Source organism: Carassius auratus, unplaced genomic scaffold, assembly GCF_003368295.1.
Source record: "Carassius auratus strain Wakin unplaced genomic scaffold, ASM336829v1 scaf_tig00007445, whole genome shotgun sequence".
Classification (NCBI taxonomy): domain Eukaryota; kingdom Metazoa; phylum Chordata; class Actinopteri; order Cypriniformes; family Cyprinidae; genus Carassius; species Carassius auratus.
In genome coordinates this window covers 1-21,001 of record NW_020523850.1, presented here as the reverse complement: position 1 = coordinate 21,001, position 21,001 = coordinate 1, and the positions used below count along the sequence as shown (strand labels likewise).

General features: G+C 37.3%; 1 long non-coding RNA gene and 2 pseudogenes across 1 annotated transcript; 2 read left to right on the top strand and 1 right to left on the bottom strand.

Moving 5' to 3' along the window:
* The first annotated feature begins 732 nt into the window (after positions 1 to 732).
* Positions 733 to 4,764, top strand: LOC113071493 (uncharacterized). The gene is made up of 4 exons (XR_003280102.1): positions 733 to 1,155; positions 2,240 to 2,280; positions 2,373 to 2,487; positions 3,837 to 4,764. It is a non-coding gene; the product is annotated as an uncharacterized LOC113071493 (long non-coding RNA).
* A 687-nt stretch (positions 4,765 to 5,451) lies between these two features.
* LOC113071494 (prolyl 3-hydroxylase 3-like) lies at positions 5,452 to 12,111 on the top strand (annotated as a pseudogene).
* Positions 12,112 to 19,256: 7,145 nt separating this feature from the next.
* LOC113071492 (uncharacterized) lies at positions 19,257 to 20,996 on the bottom strand (annotated as a pseudogene).
* Between the last annotated feature and the right edge of the window lie 5 nt (positions 20,997 to 21,001).

The following is a 21,001-nucleotide window of genomic DNA, read 5'->3' as shown; positions in this document are numbered from 1 at the left end:
AATACACTTAAAAGAAATATTTAAAAGAACTAATAAAAAATGACAAAAGCACAATAATTAACATTTAAACTAAAATTTAAAATGAGAAATGAAAATAGTTGAACTGAAAATCAAAGCTCAAAATACTATAATGATGTATATATAATATAAAGTACATAAACATTAAATCCTTTGTATATGTCAGTAATGTATGAAAAATGTAACTTTCAGTTATTTACGACATGCTTAAGAAATGTTTTCTTATGTAACTGCTTTTGTGTCTGGTATAGTTTAAAATTAGTTTAAGTGATGCTTTTTAGAATAATAATGATACAAGGATAGGTAAAATATGATAAGGCTTCAGACCAATTTTCAGTTAAGATGTAAAATCATGTATTTATGTACACTGTAAAAAAAAACTGTAATTTTACGGAATTTTACTGTTTTATTTTACAGTTTTTTCCACGTAATTTTGAAATACAGTTTAAAATTGTAAAATTACAGAAAGAGACTGTAAATTTACATATCTTATGTAAAATCACATGAAAAACATGTCAATGTGCATAACGTCCCAAAAATATTTTTGAAGATTTATTTCACATAATGCGCTATATTTATATGTAGTATGTGCAGTATGTGTGTGTGTGTGTACGTGTGTGTGTGGCATTAATAATATAATGCCATATTTTTTAATAGATTAAAAATATAAATAACAACTGTACAAAAGTTAACGTTCATTATTATTATTATTATTATTATTACTATTGATATAATATGTTGTATATGTAGCCTACATTGCGTGTTTGCATAAAAGAGCAGGTTAATCCTTTTTTGAACAGGTTTGTTGAAAAATCCTTCTCGAAAGAATCGTATTTCCAAAGTACTGTCAACTGACCACATCTTCTTCCGCTTGTCAAAATAGTTCTGCTCAGTTTGGTGTTTTATTACGGATTTATTCTCATAGTACCGTTTCATAATTTGATATAATAATATAATAATATGCTGATATTAAAATTAAAAAAAATAAAAAATGTAATATTCGAACTGAAGGAATTCCCGCCCTAGCGCAAGGACACATTCTCCTCCAAGCACGCAGTGGAGCTGCTGCGCGCGCAGAAGGAATAACTCGACCTTCAGTTTCACGGTCAATCTTCAATCTGAGGCGAAAATAAGCAGGTAAAGTTCATGTTTTCTCATTTTGGTCATTACTAAATGCTATTTCTACTATATATGAGTTCTAAAATTTAGAATGTTTACCTTTTTGAATCGTTAAACCAGTATTTCAAACTTCGGCGCTGACCAGTGCCGTTAGTCGTTAAGTGTGGGTAACGTTAACTTCTAATGTTATTTTGTCCCTGAGGGAAAAACAGGCTTACTTTAAGGAAAGTCGTTAGCTGGTTGTCTACGATACTGTTATTAAATATTATTATCATTTGTGGTTTAAGAACTCATAAATTTAACAGTTAGCTCAGTTAATGTTAAGTTCGAATATGTAGATGTTGCCAACTTTACCGAACTTCGACGCATAATGCAGTGTTTTTAATCAGTTTTGATATACATAATAGTAGGCGTCGTCTAAAAGCAAAAAAAAAAAAAAAAAAATCATATTTTTCGAGGCGAGATTGGATGAAAATTCTGAATTTAGAAACAGACTCATTAGGACCAGCGCTTAAAGTGACGCGCGATTTGAAACGTTATGTTCGTCTGCATTTCTCCCTCTTCAAGCACTGGTTATTACGCTTGTATAATGAAATTCACTTAACTACTTTAATTTGTCTGCATGTTTTACTCTTTTACTTCCAGATATAGTCTTATTGAGGGTCTGAAATATCGTTACAGTCAGTATTTAATCACTTTTTAATAAATTATTTCTGTTGGTTACCCTTTATATCTGTCTATCGGTTAAGCAAATATTTAAAATATTAAAAGTGTTTCAAAAAGCTGGTGAAACCATTGACCAGTTAAAATTGTGAATGAAAAAACAATGTCTGCAGTGTGTCATCTGAGAATTCATATAACCTTGTAATCTTGTAATCTACGCCTAGGGAAAAAAGTTTCACAACTTCTGTTTTAATCACCCTTCTATAATTAAAGACTGTTATAGCTTATAGGGATTATTGATAGACTCACTGATAGGGATGAACAGGTGGCGCAGATAAGGTTCAGAACCATAGATATAAAACATTTATCAATATATTTCTTTGTATTTTTGTAGATTTCCTTAAAATTTCACATTTACATGCTTTTTTTCTCCTTACAGATAAGTTCAGTGAGTGCTAAAACCATGGTCAACATGAAAGGGTGAGTTGCAAAATGCAAAGATGTTCACATATTACACTTGTAATAGTTGTGGTGTTTATGGTTTATGAACTTTATGTTTTCTGTTCACCCAGTCATAGTTAACGACCACATCACCATCTTCTGCAACGCTCTGATGTTTGCTTCATACAACTGCTTGAACATTTCATACCCAGGAAACCAAGGAGAAACGCAAGAGATTGTGCAAAGGTAAAAACACACACTCATACACTCACTCTCACACATATCACACTCACACGTGTGTTCTCACACACACTCACACTTTTTCAACACACACTGAATTACGCATCCTTACATACACTCACTCTAACACACACACTCTCACACACAGTCACACACGCACCCACACACAGTCACACATGCCTACTCACACACACAGACACTCACATACACGCAGTCACACACACACATCCTCACACTCACATACACATTCTCTCACATGCATTCTCACACACACACTCAATGTCACATGCATCCTCACACTCTCACATATACACACGGTCACACACACATCCTCAAACTGACACACTCTCACATACACACACTCACAAATGCATCTTCACACTCGCACACTCACGTCCACATTTGCACACATGCATCCTCACACACACACACACACACACTCACTCTCTCAAATGCATCCTCACACTTACATACTCTCAGATACACACACTCTCAGAAACGTTTCCTCACTCATACACACACTCTCACACGCATCATCACACACACAGTTACACAGTTTCACATACTCTAACAAATGCATCCTTACACTCACACACTCTCACACACGCATCCTCACACACACTCTCACACACATTCTAATACAAACATCCACACACTCTAACATAGACAGTTACACATGCAACCTCACACACATTCTCTCTCTCACACACACACACTCTCACACGCATCTTCACACACAGTTATACACTTTCACATATTCTTACAAATGCATCCTTACACTCACACACTCTCACACACGCATCCTCTCACACACACTTCCTTATACAAACATCCAAACATTCTCACATAGACAGTCACACACACTCTCACACACACTAACATACTCTCACACGCATCCCCACACAACCTTCTAGGGCTGCATAATTAATCACATGCGTTTTTCAGGCGTGTCTCGTCATTAAAGTCGGTCCTGTGATTAGTAGTAAATATCCATCACCTGTTTTCAAATTAAGCAACATTTAATAAACAGAGCTGTAGTTCACTGACAAGCTATGCAGTATCCTGTTCATAATCTAATGCGATTCATCTGCAAATGCATCTGACAACTGCATGTGGTTAATTGTGCAGCCCTACATGCATCCTCACACTCTCATCCTCACACAACACACTCTCTTACATTGTCACAACCTTCTTAGTCTGCCTCACACACAACTACCTCTCACATACTTCTTCACAACATCCACCACAAGCATGCCCTTTACAAGTTCTTATTGTTCTGCTTTTATTTTAAATATATTCACAGCATATGGTACAGTCCATGTTTTATTACTAAATATGTTTTTTTTACTCAACAGATTCCTTTTTAAGATGAACCCCGAGAAGGGATCGAAAGTGGAGAAGACCACATCGAGAAAGAAATCAGCAGTCAGTCCAAAGGTTCTTTCACTGATTAACAAGATTGCGGACTTTGAAAGGATGGAGTAAAACTTGGAGTGTCAGATCTTCCTACATTGCCTAGCAGAAATTCTTGACAGTGTCAAAGACTTAAAATACTTGCTGATTATTTGCTTTCATGGTTGATTTTTTTTTTTTTTAATGCATCATCTGTTGTCAAGATGAATTAATCTGTTCACAGGTGGTTCAGTTTTAAGGACAAATTAATTCTTATTTTTTATTTGTTTACCAATTTGCTATATTGTTGCAGTTTTGAACAATTCTTTTGTGTGTTGTTGCAGTTATTAAATATATATATATATATATATATATACTGTTGCAGTTATGAAAAAAAACTGAATTGTATGTGGTTGCAGTTGTGATCTAATTTAAACTTTTGGGCTTATTTTTTTATTGGAATATTGTTGCAGTTTAGCTATAATCTCTATACTGGTATATTGTTGCAGTTTTGTACAAAGAATATTAGTAAATTGCAGTCCTGAACAAACTATTTGTATATTCTTGCAGATTGGTCAATAAATTATTAAAACACATTTTTGCACTTACGGCTGATTATTTGAATTAAAGCAGTGTTCAAACTTTATGATAATTTAATGGTTTTTTTCTTATTAACTTTCCACAATATTTATGTAAAACATCTTATCAAACATTAAAAGCTGAAGAAAATACAGAAAATATGTAAAATTACAGCAAAAAACTGTATTTTTGAATTACGGAAAATTACTGTTACTTAATGTGCACGTTATTTAACGGTAATTTTCCGGCACCCCAGCTGCCGGAATTTTACCGTTTTTTTACGGGATTTTTTTTTACAGTGTATGTATGTATGTAGTATGTTAAATTGTGTAGGAGGATGAAAATAAATCTTAAAGATGATCATAAATAATACTCAAATAAAAGTTAAAATATAATGTGTGAAATTGCATGTGCACGTGTGCACACTGTCTGAGCAGCTCTCACATCTGTGGGCAGTAGTGGGAAAGTCATGGCTTAGTGGTTAGAGAGTTTGACTCCTAACCCTAGGGTTGTGGGTTCGAATCTCAGGCCGGCAATACTACGACTAAGGTGCCCTTGAGCAAGGCATCAAACCCCCAACTGCTCCCTGGGCGCCGCAGCATAAATGCCTGCCCATTGCTCTGGATGTGTGTTCACTGCTCTGTGTGTGCCCTTCGAATGGATTAAATGCAGAGCATGAATTCTGAGTATGGGTCACCATACTTAGCTGAATGTCACGTCACAGTATAATTGCATCGTTGTGAATCATTAAAGTTATTTTGGTTTTGGGTGGTGTTGTGTTGTGCAGGGTGTTATTTTGCCGATTTTTTCCCATGTTGGCTGAGCAGACTTTTGTCTTTAAGATATTTGGAGAATGACAGTGTCTGTCAGTCATATACTAGTTCTCACTATCCTCCCTCGTCTCTCTTTCTCACTCCTCTTTAAATGAACCGCATTAGCTGTCCTGTATAACACTGTCCGCTGTTACCATCTTTTTGTAAGAGTGTTCATCATTTTTAGATGTATGATGCAGCCATTCTTGCTGAGATCTCATCTGATTGGGTCAAGGCAGTGAAGAAGTGGAAGGAGTGTGTGAATGAGATGCTCAAGCAGACAGAAGAGGGCAGAGCTCAATGTGTGATGGTGTCCCGGGTCATTCCTGAGGAGCCAGACACCATTCTGGTGTCTTATGAGAGAGCTGCGGGTGAAAAATGACGTATATTTACCAAGTCTATCAAGTGATTGCAGCCACTATCAGTAGTATAACATCAGATTATTTCAGGGAATAGTAAAAGTCCAGTCTTTTTTCCTTTTTTTTTGCATATAATTCACATGTTTATAAAAAGAACAGTTTAAATGGTGAGTTGCACCATTAATGGTATATTTTGGTAATTATATATAACAGTTCAGCCAAATCAGTCTTTCTGTGTTTCTTTAGACCTCTCTCTCTCTCTCCTTGCTGTCATGCAAACAGATGTATGTGACCTTAGTGTCAACGTGACCTGGAAGGGTTTCTGCTCTGGAGGACTTCCTGCCCTTCCAGCTCCAGCACTTACATATTGCACAGTTCAAAGGTCAGATGTCATTGAAACACAAGCACTTATGTTTCCTCCCAGTGTTTACGCACAAATTATTTGGATTATTTACAAATGATTATAATTTTTTTATCTTTCTTCCTCAGTGTTTATTTTTGGAAATATTTTGTTTTCTTTTCAAAAACACAATTCCACTTGGTTGAATAAAGTACAGTATTGTTCAAAATAATAGCAGTACAATGTGACTAACCAGAATAATCAAGGTTTTTCGTATATTTTTTTATTGCTACGTGGCAAACAAGTTACCAGTAGGTTCAGTAGATTCTCAGAAAACAAATGAGACCCAGCATTCATGATATGCACGCTCTTAAGGCTGTGCAATTGGGCAATTAGTTGAATTAGTTGAAAGGGGTGTGTTCAAAAAAATAGCAGTGTGGCATTCAATCACTGAGGTCATCAATTTTGTGAAGAAACAGGTGTGAATCAGGTGGCCCCTATTTAAGGATGAAGCCAACACTTGTTGAACATGCATTTGAAAGCTGAGGAAAATGGGTCGTTCAAGACATTGTTCAGAAGAACAGCGTACTTTGATTAAAAAGTTGATTAGAGAGGGGAAAACCTATAAAGAGGTGCAAAAAATGATAGGCTGTTCAGCTAAAATGATCTCCAATGCCTTAAAATGGAGAGCAAAACCAGAGAGACGTGGAAGAAAACGGAAGACAACCATCAAAATGGATAGAAGAATAACCAGAATGGCAAAGGCTCAGCCAATGATCACCTCCAGGATGATCAAAGACAGTCTGGAGTTACCTGTAAGTACTGTGACAGTTAGAAGACGTCTGTGTGAAGCAAGAATCCCCCGCAAAGTCCCTCTGTTAAAAAAAAGGCATGTGCAGAAGAGGTTACAATTTGCCAAAGAACACATCAACTGGCCTAAAGAGAAATGGAGGAACATTTTGTGGACTGATGAGAGTAAAATTGTTCTTTTTGGGTCCAAGGGCCACAGGCAGTTTGTGAGACGACCCCCAAACTCTGAATTCAAGCCACAGTACACAGTGAAGACAGTGAAGCATGGAGGTGCAAGCATCATGATATGGGCATGTTTCTCCTACTATGGTGTTGGGCCTATTTATCGCATACCAGGGATCATGGATCAGTTTGCATATGTTAAAATACTTGAAGAGGTCATGTTGCCCTATGCTGAAGAGGACATGCCCTTGAAATGGTTGTTTCAACAAGACAATGACCCAAAACACACTAGTAAACGGGCAAAGTCTTGGTTCCAAACCAACAAAATTAATGTTATGGAGTGGCCAGCCCAATCTCCAGACCTTAATCCAATTGAGAACTTGTGGGGTGATATCAAAAATGCTGTTTCTGAAGCAAAACCAAGAAATGTGAATGAATTGTGGAATGTTGTTAAAGAATCATGGAGTGGAATAACAGCTGAGAGGTGCCACAAGTTGGTTGACTCCATGCCACACAGATGTCAAGCAGTTTTAAAAAACTGTGGTCATACAACTAAATATTAGTTTAGTGATTCACAGGATTGCTAAATCCCAGAAAAAAAAAATGTTTGTACAAAATAGTTTTGAGTTTGTACAGTCAAAGGTAGACACTGCTATTTTTTTGAACACACCCCTTTCAACTAATTGCCCAATTGCACAGCCTTAAGAGCGTGCATATCATGAATGCTGGGTCTTGTTTGTTTTCTGAGAATCTACTGAACCTACTGGTAACTTGTTTGCCACGTAGCAATAAAAAATATACTAAAAACCTTGATTATTCTGGTTAGTCACATTGTACTGCTATTATTTTGAACAATACTGTGTATGTAAAGGCTCCAGTGTAATACATCAACACAAGGGTTCTCTCATGGTTCCTGATACAACTTAAATTTGCATCTTAATTGTATTTATCGTCATTTTGATCTTCTTATGTTATATTTCTAATATCTGATCTGTATACAATTTCAATGCCAGTGTCAAAGACTATAACTTTCTAATGACTCTACATTCTTTATCTAATGAAGTTACTCTCAGACTCTAGAGGGCGACACAGAGGCTCAGGAAACAGGCCCTATGCGGGTATGATACACGGGACTGTTGAAGTAACTGATGCATGGGAGATGGGGTAGAAAGAATGATGTCTGTATTTATAGATGGCTCAGTCTATTGGATTCATGAATAGATGAGTCAATGGTCCAGATCAATACAGAATTGAAATGACCACTTTATCTTTTTTCTCAAAGGAAATTGGCAAGTGTGTCAGCAGAGCTTTTCAAGAGAAGAGGCGATTGTACTTTGGGATGGCAAACTTGGACTTTAAATTCAGTCACCCGGTATATACCTCTATGCTGTTGTTGAGGGTGTTTTTTTTGTCTTGCACCTCTGACCTTTTGTTCTCCTTTCTGACACAAGGCAAAAAAGGCCTCAGTCTCAATCTCTGTCCCCATCAGGATCTGTGGACACCCGAGGACATTGTCCCCGAAACTCTGAGAGAAACCTGGAGATGAGACAGGAAAATAAAAAAATAAAAAATGATAGAAAATAGAACGGATTTGGTGAAATACATTTCCTGGCAGATTTCAACTTTTCTTCTTCTCAGAGCAGGGAAAGAGAAACTTCATGAGAAACTGAAGCAGGGCCAGAAAGTGCAAGAAGTGAATGACAGTGGATTTTATGCAGGTACAAGCACTGTACCATCCTGTTCTGCAGTGTGTGTGTATGTGTGTGTTTTTGTGTATATATACACACACAAACACACACACTCACCTAAAGGATTATTAGTAACACCATACTAATACTATGTTTGACCCCCTTTCACCTTCAGAACTGCCTTAATTCTACGTGGCATTGATTCAACAAGGTGCTGAAAGCATGCTTTAGAAATGTTGGCCCATATTGATAGGATAGCATCCTGCAGTTGATGGAGATTTGTGGGATGCACATCCAGGGCACGAAGCTCCCGTTCCACCACATCACAAAGATGCTCTATTGGGTTGAGATCTGGTGACTGAGGGCCATTTTAGTACAGTGAACTCATTGTCATGTTCAAGAAACCAATTTGAAATGATTTGAGCTTTGTGACACGGTACATTACCCTGCTGCAAGTAGCCATCAGAGGATGGCTACATGGTGGTCATAAAGGGATGGACATGGTCAGAAACAATGCTCAGGTAGACCGTGGCAATTAAACGATGCCCAATTGGCACTAAGGGGCCTAAAGTGTGCCAAGAAAACATCCCCCACACCATTCCACCACCACCAGCAGCCTGCACAGTGGGAACAAGGCATGAGGGATCCATGTTCTCATTCTGTTTACGCCAAATTCTGACTCTACCATCTGAATGTCTCAACAGAAATCGAGACTCATCAGACCAGGCAACATTTTTCCAGTCTTCAACTGTTTAATTTTGGTGAGCTTGTACAAATCATAGCCTCTTTTTCCTATTTGTAGTGGAGATGAGTGGTACCCGGTGGGGTCTTCTGCTGGTGTAGCCCATCCACCTCAAGGTTGTGTGTGTTGTGGAAGTAACGAGTGGTTATTTCAGTCAAAGTTGCTCTTCTATCAGCTTGAATCAGTCGGGTCCATTCTCCTCTGACCTCTAGCATCAACAACACATTTTCACCCACAGGACTGCTGCATACTGGATGTTTTTCCCTTTTCACACCATTCTTTGTAAACCCTAGAAATGGTAGTGCGCTCAAAATTGCTTAAATTACCTTTCTTTCCCATTCTGACATTCAGTTTAGAGTTCAGGAGATTGTCTTGACCAGGACCACACACCTAAATGCATTGAAGCAACTGCCATGTGATTGGTTGATTAGATAATTGCATTAATGAGAAATTGAACACCTGTTCCTAATAATCCTTTAGGTGAGTGTGTGTGTGTGTGTGTGTGTGTGTGTGTGTGTGTGTATATATATATATATATATATATATATATATATATATACAGAAATATAGGCTTTAGGTTTTTAATAATAACAGAAAAAATTCTTATCATTATTATAATAATCATTAGTATAAAAATAACAAATACAAAAAAGCTTATATATTTAAAACTTTCTTCTCTTCTTCATCCTGCATTCCTGTGGTTGGCAGAACAGTCACCATGGATGATCATGGGCTGAATGGGACCAACCGTGTGGTTCTGGATGGAGTTTTATCCCAGTCTGAATGTGATCGTGTGATGCAGCTTGCTACTGTGAGCTTTTGATTAATCATCCAGAAATCTGCTGTTTGAATTACTGTTCAATAATCAGTGCATTGCGGGGTCAGCCTACTAATTTAGAGCAGCTGGAAGACTCTCAAATCAGATTCTGCATGTGTTAATGATAGGTTGATGCATCCATGGCTGATGGTTACCGTGGGCAACGCTCTCCTCACACGCCGCAGGAGAAGTTTGAGGGTTTGACTGTTCTCAGAGCACTTAAGGTGAAATATTACTCAGTCATTACACATACAATGATTCATAAAATTATAGACCACATATACCCTAGATAATATCGAAAATATCTGTTTTCCAGTTAGCTCAAGATGGGCTGGTTGCAAGGTTGTTACACGAGATCGGGGAGACTGTTAAAGTTCTGATTGACCCGTACTTCAGAAGTCACTCTGTTCTCGACTTTGCTTACACACACTTGGAGTGCCGCTCCCATCCCAGGGACACGTTCCTCTAATAGGAACAGTCATTCCCACATAAACACACATTATTAACAGGGATAAAATCTTTCTTGGTGCATATATGATTTTATGTATATGAAGGTCATCAGGAGGGGCGTCCGGATCTTTCTCAGTTCATGTGGATCACTGCATCCTGGAGCCAGAAACCAGGCAGAAGAACCAGAGAAGCACCTGCTTACACTCATCGAGATCTCAGGTGCACAGTCGTGTACAAGATAGATGCACTGTAGGCAAAACACAAAAAATAAAAAAATTAGGCTAAATGATATTTTCCTCAATCTGGATATGTTGTTTTCACTGATTCACTTAATTCAGAAGATTCAAGATTCAGATGATCAAAGGGTGTGGTAAAAATTCAGAATAGGACTTCAAGCTTCTAACACACAAAGTTACTAAACATTTTACACTTAATGTTAATGACTGGCTACAGTTACTGCTGGAAATGTTTAATATAAAGTGTATATAAACACTGCTTTACACACAATCCCTTACTGACAACATTTTTTTGGGAATAATTATGCAACATTGACTGAATGAGGTGCATTTGAATAGAAAGGAGACATGTTTATCGGTAAAATAATACAAATGTCTGACATAAATGTCATATTTTCTCCTCACTCTTCTGTTATGCACTCACTGTGATTTTATCTTGTTGCCTTTGCAGTGCAGTTCTTTACCTGAATGATTTTGAAGGAGGTGATTTATTATTCACTGATGCCAAAACAATCATTATAAGATTAATTTCCCAGTATTCAGTAAATGTTTTTCTTTTGTTTGGATCCATGTTTATACATTTCTCATATACGGTATATAAGGATGTAAAAATCTTGTGTATAAAATGTAAAAAATAGGTTTCCCATTACATTCACTAATAATAATAACTGCATGGAGATTTTTTTTTTGTCTAATTCACAACATACACACATTCATTTGTTTTTAACCTCATTTTAATATAATAAATTTTTGAGTATTGTAAACTTTGCCCCAAGTTAGTCATTTCTGCACAAGCTTTTTGCATACGTAAATCAAGAATGAATTTTAGTACAAAAGTTATTGTTGAACCATGATTTGTTATACTCATATGCATAATTAGTGAATGAGACCCATTCTCCCAGGCAATGGTTAAGCAAAAATATGGGTGACTGGTTGGGTTTACATCAGGACCTGTCAATCCCCATGCTGTTACTGCAGTTACGCTTGGTCGACGAAACTGTTATGGAAACTTGAAGACTAACTAAAATAGGAAAAGTGTTGTATGTATGTACACAAACTCATATGTTTTACTTCATCTTAGGAACGTGAGGAAGCTGAAGAATTATGGGCTGCAGATGGGAAAAGTGTAATAAAAGAAAAGAAGGGTGAGGGTGCTTTAAAATCTGCCCGCAGTGGAAGAAGCCAAGGCAAAGAGAGGAGCAAAGACAGAGAAAGAGTGACAAGCAGGCGGGATGAACTGTAAGAAAGACAGATTAATGAGCCAATCAGCAAAGAGACATCCATGGACATCAAATGCCTCACTTTCTCTTCATGCACACTGGTTTATTTTTTATCTCTGACTGTTTCACAGGTTTTTTCTCTAGTGTGAGAGTGTGTCCATTTGTTTGCGCCTTTGTTTCAGTATGTCTGCTTTGATTTGGGTTATATATAGTTTTTACAATAAAAGAATAAAGTGGTGAATGGCTAATTTTGTAACTCAAGGAGTATTTAAATTTTACTTTGTAATTATTATTATTTTACGGTGGAGTTTTAATGCCACATAAATTAAAAATAACGTAGCAATAACGGGAATTAAGTTATAATAATTTAAAAGCAAAAGCTCACCGAAAGAAATTCTGGTGGCCTGGCAATTGATTTGAATGTGGGATTATTATCAGAAAAAGACAACAACATATCACAACTTAAAGTGTTGGAGCCCACTTCAAACATTTAGAATGTTTTATTCCTGTTTTTAATTAAATACATTAGAAGAATGAAAGGTTGGATGTTTTTTGCTGAGTAAGTGGCAGAATTTTCAGATTACCTCACATTATTCACTCAATATACTGGCCTTCTCTGCTGAAAAAAAAAATAAAGCTAATACCAGCCTAAACTGGTTGACTGTTCTTAGCTGGTTTAATCTGTTAGTGGCTGCTTTTAGCTGGACTCCCAGTCTGACCAGCTAAAGAAGTGTCCAAAACCAGCCCACTGATCAGCTATAGCCAGGCTGGATGACCAACTAAAACCAGTTTTTTTTTTTTTTTTTTTTTATCTATAGAGTGGCCACAGCTTTATTCTCAAAATATTTTGACCTTAATTTTCATATTGCTATGACTTGTAACCCTGAAGGTAGCAGGTTCGAGTCTCAGGTCCGGCAGGGATTTTCGTGGGTTGAGTGAATAACTAATGCTCTCGTCCACCCTCAATATCAGAACTGAGGTGCTCTTGAGCAAGACACTGAACCCCCATCTTCTCCCTGGGCACCACAGCAATATGGTTACCCACTGTTCACGGTGTGTGTGTTCACTATTGTGTGCACGAATTTGGAAGGGTTAAATGCGGAGCACAAATTCCACATATGGCTCACCATACTTGGTCACTTTGCTTCTCCTGTGATGTTTTTATCAGCTGTTTAAACTCTCATTCTGAAGGCACCCATTCACTTTGATCAAAATCTGATCCAAAAAAGAAACAAACTCATCTACATTTTTTAGGTGACTTTTTCTTTACACTCATATAATATCAGTAGTCTTAAACGCTACTTTATTTAACATGGTGTAGGTTGCCTCACTTTTTTTCTTTCTCATTCATACTGGATCCATACCACTAGGTATGTTTCTCAAAATCAAAACCGAGACGAAGAAAACAGAACAAAACAAAGGTGCAAGTGTTTAATACATCTAGACCACAGTACATTAAAACAAGTGAGCGGAGAGAGGGAGGAGGGAAGGTGATATATGGACTGATGGAACGAATGAGAGAGAGAAAGAGGTTGGGGAGAGAGATTACAGATAATCCCTCAAAAATGAGTGCATTTGTTTAAGAAGCTCAAATCTCCCATTTAGAGTATGGAAGAATAATCCAGGCAAGAATGCATGTTATCATTCATACTTATATCTCAAACTAATATATCCCAACTAGTTCATCCATGAAAAGTGAAACCACTCCCTTTTGTCCTAATAGAATATAATCCTTTTCATCCATGGGTCATATTGTACCTCTTCTTGCTAAATCGGGTGATGATTTTATCCACCATGCTGTGACGTTTTGTCTAGTTCAGTGAGGAAGGGGAGGACGAGTTATAGTTATGATAATGATAGTTTGTAAGTTCTAAATCAGGACACTAAACTGATTTAACCAAAGCTGTACATCTTCGCAGGCTTTTAAGCTCTTTTGTTGCACAAAATTCTCTCATGGTCCTCACACATTTCTGTTCCTGAACCGATGTGCAATGTTTTGTTACAATAGTGTTCACACTCTTAAGATTAAAAACATATCGTACCTTGAGTACATTACACTCACAAAGCCTTCTGCTCACCTAAAATAAATGGATTTGCATCATCTGCAAAAAAAGTAAAAATGTCCCTTAGCTGGCCCTTCACTCACCAGCTTTTCTGTCATGTGACCCTATGATCTGATTCTCACCACTATTTAGTTCTGTTGTCTTTTGCTCTCTGTCCTCTTCTCTCCTAACAGATTTCCATCCCTCTCACTTTCTCCATCCCAGGCTTTATAATTTCAACACTGATCTCACTTCATCCCCTCCCATCCTCATCTGCCTATCACAAAAGCATCACAGAATTTACAGAGAGCGAGAGGTAAATAGAAAGGGATCAGAAGGTGCCTAAAGGGGAAAACCTGAATGAACACTGTCCCGAGAAAAAGGCAAGTGGATAGAGAGTCGGAAAGGAATAAGAAATACAAATAGAGTAGAGAAACATCCCAGTGGAACCAGTAAAGTAATGAAAATGTTCAGTTCTATATTTTTGGAATTTTATGTTTTGCTACAGCTTTAGTTTTTACTTAAGAATATATATAGAAGTGGGCAGACATATAGCACCGTTGCTCATTGGGTTTCCAGAGTTCAAGTCCCAGTTGGCGGACCTTGCCCTATCCCATCCCCCTTTCTCTCCTTCTCTTACTTAATTTAATAATTAACCATAGCATAAGGAATTAACCATAGAAAGTTTGGTAATGACCACATAATACTGTTCTCTCAACAAAGTCATTTGAAGAAAACTTGAAATTCAAACGATGGCTAGGCCACACTTTCACACTCATTCCCAGCTCTTTCTTTCTGTTTCTATCCATCTCCCCATCTCTACTGTAGCTCTTATCCAAATGCAAAGAGCAGTCAATAATCAGATTGAATTAGATTTGATACAAAAAGCCTCCCTTAAATTCCTGTCTCTCTCTTTTTTATTAGTCTCTTCTGGTCATGAGGTTTGGTGCTGACGGTCTTATTGGTAATAACATAACCTTGCCATTTAGTCCACACTGACAACAAATACAAAAACTGGTGTTTACCAGAATAGGAATATATATTGATGTCCACTACAAGACAGCTCCCTCCCACTGGTCCACGTTTCTCCCATCCACACCCTTTGTTCTTCTCACTCCTCTCAAACTAATTTTAGGCAAAAGTCAATTGGACATGAGGACTCAGGGGGAGACACAAAGATTCAATAAACAATTCAACGAAAGGAAATAGCCTACATTTATCTTTGTTTGTAAAGTAAGACATGATGTTCAAACTAACTCGTAATATTTATTTTAAAAATGCTGTTCTTTAAGGCGAATGACACACTCTTATTATACAAGCAGACTGGGGTGAACCATCCAAGGTGAAAGGCAAAATCTTTTATTTTAATTTATTGTTTTTTTTTCTTAGTTTCTGAAAGCTCAAGAATATTACTAATGAAGGCTCATTTGATGTGTTAATACATTCATTTTGGATTATAAATAAAGTTACAGTAATCACTGTTATGCAGTTAAGCATTATTATTATTTCTGTTCACTGGAGCAGATGGACTTACCCAAAAACTTATGTACTTTAGATGTATCTAATGTATTTATGAACTAAACCCCATCTATGTATGTAATATCTGCCTATTTAAAAGCTGGTGAATGGATGTTTAATAATAGTTTCTTGTTCGGCTCCGACTCATTACGCACTTGTTTGTTTGCGGTGGTGGTCATTTTACATGGATCCTTATTTATGAGGATTTGCTAGCCAGTTCGAAGGGTGTTTGAATTGCAAATAGATGTTGAACGAGGATGTATACAGGGAAATAAACAACAACCTCTTCCCACAACCAGTTAAACAAACTGCATTCATGATTGATGTAACAATGAAATGTATATTCATGTTTGGGAGAGTTTTCCCCCAGCACTCTCTTGGCTCTACTGACCTCACTTCCTGTCTGTAACTGTGGGTGACCGTGCCTGACTACTGTTGCCATGGATGAAATGGGGCAACTGCGAAAGGATGCGAAGAGCCTGAAACATGAGATTACTGTAAGTGTCAAGAATATGTCTGATGAAATTAAGATTTATTGTTTTTGGTCAAACTCTACAAACAGCTATGTTACTTTACAGAATATCAAAGATTTATTCTCATGTCTCAGTGAACTGTTTAGTGTATGTTTTGTGCTCTACAGTCAGCTCGTAAAGCAGTGCAGGACCTCATGCTGCAGGATCATGTGAAGGGGACAGCTGTTGTGGGAGAGTCCAGCTAAAGACCAGGAAGACATTAAGAGAGGACATCTGGCCAAAATCTATGCCATGTTCCACATGTACAAGCACACACATAAACACACATTACATTTTATTTTGGCAAAGATAAGGGAAATTAATGATAAAGTAAACAGATATTTTCAAGGAGATGGATACACCTAAAAGTTGTTCTTTATGTATGAATCATTCATATCATTAAGGTAATTTAAAGGGGTCATATGATGCAATTTCAGTTTTTCCTTTCTCTTTGGAGTGTTACAAACTCTTGGTGCATAAAGAAGATCTGTAAAGTTGAAAAGACTAAAGTCTCAGACTCAAACCCATAGAGATATCCTTTATAAAAAGTTAAGAGGCAACAACTCCAACCTAAAACGACTCATTCTAATATGCCCCACAGTCTACGTCACGGTGTGTGAATATTTGCATATCGCAAAGAAGGCGTAACTTTGATTCTTACTATTGCCGCTGCCGCCATGTTGTTGAGATGCTCTGTGTTTCTTTGTGAAAGCGAAATTACTTTGTTTGGCCTTCCAAAAGAGGACACAACTAGAAATCAGTGGTCAAGTTGCATTTACAACAGTATTCCAGAACAGTTCAACCCCAAATATCAGATGTGTGCTGTGCATTTTATGGGGGATAAGAACTGTTTCCTGGGAGAGTAGCCTACAATGGTGGTGTCTGATTCTATACAGTGGGGCAATTTCAACTTTGTAAGGACAGTCTGGAGCTTCTGACTCACAGCCTGTAAGTACATTTACTTAAAGAATTGGACAACTGATGATTCAAACTCAAGTTTTAAGCAGTGTAGAGTAGTGCTTGTTGCTTGTCGTTTCTCCCAATCACAAATGCAGACATGGTTTTTGTGGTTTATGCAGTGTGATATGCAACGTGTAAAAACACAGTGTAAGTCATTATAATCAGTAATTATGTCCCCACTGGATGCAACCAGTGCCTCTCTGTTGCTTTAAACTTGGAGCTGCTGTCACATACATTTAAATGCAAATAATTTATGGTGAAGGCTATTTTTAAAAAAATCAGTACCTGCCAATGGTTAGATTGTGTGCAGGAGGGAGATGTATTTATTTATTTTTTAAATGACATGGAGTACGAAAGCAGGTCTGAGATGGTTTCAGTTCTTTTCTAAAGCTGCTAATGAAGCTTATTTCTAATTTAATCCATTAAACTAACGACATTTTGACTTTATCAATAAAGAGAAAAAATGTATTGTTGCACCTTTGGATGTCTGAATCAGAATGCAAATAGTTTTCATATAATAACTTTGTCAAAGAAGCCATTTGAAGCTCAGCTAAGACGTTTAAACGGGAAAAAACTATGGATGTAAGCTATGATTACCCAATTTTTAAAGCATTAATCTCGATTTGAAAAATAGGTTTATATAATATTCACATAGGGGACATTATTGTATTAACCCTACAGTTAAAACATGAAATTACTATTTCAATCTAACAACATTTTACATAACATTTACCTATTTTTATCTAACATTTCTCTTTTTTTTTCTTGGCAAAATGCAAGTTGAATCTCCTAAGTTCGAACTTTATAACTTAAGTCAACTCAACAATTTTACACAACATACACAACTCTAAATTTACTGTTTAAATAAGTTTAATTATATTATATTAATATTACCATACCATATGACGACTTCAACTGCAACATCTGGGGACTTGCTGAATATGCGGAGATGTCAAGCGGAAATAGATTAAAATTATATATGTCACCTTTAGGAGAATGAATGTAAAAACATTTTAGATGCAAACACATGTGTATTAATTGTAATAAAACTGTGTTTGTGTTTTACAGGAGTGTTATCTGGTCATGACAACAGTGAGCTGTATTGGTGTGACACCTGATGGAATGACCTGCTGCACAGGATCATGGGATAGTTTTCCTGAAGATCTGGAACTAAGGCTCTGTCTCAAATGGAAGCAAAACCTGAAAAATATCAGACAGGATAAAATGGCAAAAGGGCAATTTAAATAGTACTAATGGGATGTAGTTGTATCAGTAGGGAGAGAAAGCGATGTGTTTGTTGTGCCGTCACAAATGAGAAAGGACTGTGAATAAGAAGACCTCATTTAAAGAGGGGCTGACCATACAGTAAGCTTGTCAAAGAAATCCATGCAATCCCAGAAAACTTGTTCTTCAGGGATGCTAAATGCAAAAGTGGGCATTTACAAGCCATTACCTATTTGGTGATTTGTGAGGTCATTTTTGGATGGGTCATTAACAAATGGGTGTCACAGCATATTATCAATAATAACATACAAGATAAGACTTTCAACACTAGTGGATCAAGCCTACTGATATCTCAATGCATCCTGTGCTATCAAACCAAGACAAAGGTTGCCAAAATAGTTGCACAAGATTGAATATACAATGACTTGAGTCTGCAAAGAATGAGATTTTCACTTTCATAAATTGTAATTTTTTTTTTTTTTTTTTACAAACTAGAGGTAGACTAAAGTTTAAGTGAGACTGTCTGATGGAAGCTTCTTTTTTTAAAAGTTTACTGTTATTACTCGCCATTATTACTTTATTTTTTATTTTTAAATGCTATCTATATCCATTTATCTATCTTACAGACCTCAGACTTTTGAACAGTAGCACACAGATATCGGATAATTCTTTTGTTGTTAAAAATAGTTCAGAGTAATGAGTGAATGCTTTTAAAAAGATGTGGTCATCAGAGTGAAGACGTCTGATTGGCTGACAGTGTCTATTTTTCAATAATTGCAGGGCTGATAGTGGTGTATATTTTCACCACTAGACATGCTTCGCAAACAGCTGGTGTCAATGACAAAGACCGATCTATTCAGGGTTTTCTGAAAACAATTACATCAAGTACATTCAGATTAAAAGAAACAAAACTCATAAAATGTAAATTTTATTCACATTTAAACAGTGTTTATTTACATACACACAAAGAAATGGTAAAGAATAAGAAAAAGAAAGAAAGAAAAGAAAGAGAAAGAAAAGAAAGAGAAGGATCATGTAGTTAAAGGCTTAAAACTGTATTATATACATAGTGTTGGCTGAATTTATCTGGTCTGCTCAGTCGGTCTCATTCGTTCTCCTTATTGAGTGACACAATCAGAGCTCTCCTGTCCATCTGGCTGAATCTCTGTTTTTCTGGGGTGGACACTTTCAACTTCATCTGAAGAAAGACATGAAGATCCATTTAGAGTTTGAAGGTGTAACAGACGAAAATGACTGCATAACACTAGTTAAATAAGCACTGAGATTCAAATAGAACCAGTGACTAGTAACCGTGTGATTACCTGGGAGCTGCGGTCTCTGGGTGAATTTGCCTCTCTCAGGATCTGCAGAGGAGATCTGCCATCCCCAATCAGAACTTTTTCTGTAATATTAAACAAGCAAATAATTTAGTTTATAACCACTGAGAAAAGTGGGAAAAAAGAAAAATTTGAAATACAAAAATTATGCAAAAATTTACTTGGATACACTTCAGATTTATCATTTTGTTAGTCTTTTATCCATTACTTGTACTGTAAGAGCAGGTGCCGACATTTATAAACCTGAAATCGACAAGCTTTTGGCATCATCTACTTCCACTTTTTTTAGCTGTTCATAACTGCTGATGCTGTGTGGTGAACGGACACTCACCTCTCGGTCTCTGTTTGGCACGCACAACCATGTTGTTATTTTCATTTGTGGCTGTGTTTTTGGTGGAGAGGTGAGGACATGGATGTTTTTCCACGTGCCTGTACCCCCCTCGCTCTGACTCCAGTGGTCCCGAAGCCCACACCCAACCACTGGGGCTTAAAAAAATGGCCTGACTTGGGCTACGGGGGTCAAACTTCAGACAACGCATGCCGGACTGGACCGTCTCAACCTGTGTGCCAGTCAATGGGCTGGATCTGTTGGGGGCTACATCAGGTTGAGGTGTGGGAGGTTTGCTCTCCTCTGGCTGCTCATGGCTCAACTCTGGAAGAGCAGCGTCCACCTGATGGAGCAAGGACACACATCAGTCAGATCCTCACAGCATTCAACAGTATGGATTTGTTCTGCTTGCCAAATTGGGCCAATATTTCAGATTCCCAACTGTACTGAAATTTTTAAATGCATCATTTTAAAATGCATCAAGCTTATTTGCATCAAGCTTATTTATACATTTCAAAGTTATTACATATATATATATATATAGATAGATAGATAGATAGATAGATAAATGACGACAATAACTTATAAAAAACAAAAAAACAGAAAGAGACCCAAACAGGCAGTCTTTCAGTAATCTCAAAAACAAACCTGTTCTTCAGATGTCTGGGACGGGACCTCATCTGCCTCCAAGGTCACGACAGCTTCAACAGCAGCTGTGGGCGTTTCAGACTGTGTGGATTGTGGTGGGACTGAGAAGACTGCGCAGGAGTGATCTTCATTCGCTTGTCTCTCAGCAGGAGGATGAGGAGTCAGAGGATGCTCCCCCAGAGTAGAGGAGTAAACACCTTCACGACAAGCAAGAAGACTCAAACTGAGCTCTTTTCTTAATGATGAATCACCAATCATCAGAGCCTCCTCCGCCTCTTCCAGCGAGGTCTCAGCATCCACCTCCACCTGCGTGTCTCCAGTAAACACTAAAGGGCCGCTGCACA